General features: G+C 46.7%; 1 protein-coding gene across 1 annotated transcript in view; it reads left to right on the forward strand.

Annotated features, from left to right (window-relative positions):
- Positions 1–443, forward strand: part of DDX54 (DEAD-box helicase 54) — a 424,174-nt gene that overhangs the window by 107,292 nt on the left and 316,439 nt on the right. The window lies entirely within an intron of this gene.

Below are 443 nucleotides of genomic sequence, written 5' to 3' on the forward strand. Positions count from 1 at the left end.
GTAGCCTGTGCCAGGGCTTCCTTCCTTAAGGCTGGAGAAGGTTCTGATGTATGTGTACACCACATTTGGTTTCTCCGTTCATCCGTGGATGAACACTGGGGTCGCTTCTACTTTTTGGCCGTTGTAAATAATGCTGCTCTGAATGTGGGTGTGCAGAAATCTCTTTCAAACCCTGCTTTCAAGTCTTCCCAATATAAACCCAGAAGTGGAATTGCTGGATCATTTATCTGTGTGATGACTGAATTGTGCCCGCCCTTCGCATCCACGTGTCGAAGCTCTAAACCCCAAGGAGAACATATTTGGAGACGTGGCAGACCGCAAAAGGAGGCAGTTAAGGTTAAATGAGGTCATTGGGGTGGGATCTTAATCTGATAGGACTGGTGGCCCTATAAAAAGAGGAAGAAACAGAGTTCTTGATCTTTCCTCCTCTGTCTTCATGCGGA

Source organism: Halichoerus grypus, chromosome 13 (assembly GCF_964656455.1).
Source record: "Halichoerus grypus chromosome 13, mHalGry1.hap1.1, whole genome shotgun sequence".
In the NCBI taxonomy this organism is placed as follows: domain Eukaryota; kingdom Metazoa; phylum Chordata; class Mammalia; order Carnivora; family Phocidae; genus Halichoerus; species Halichoerus grypus.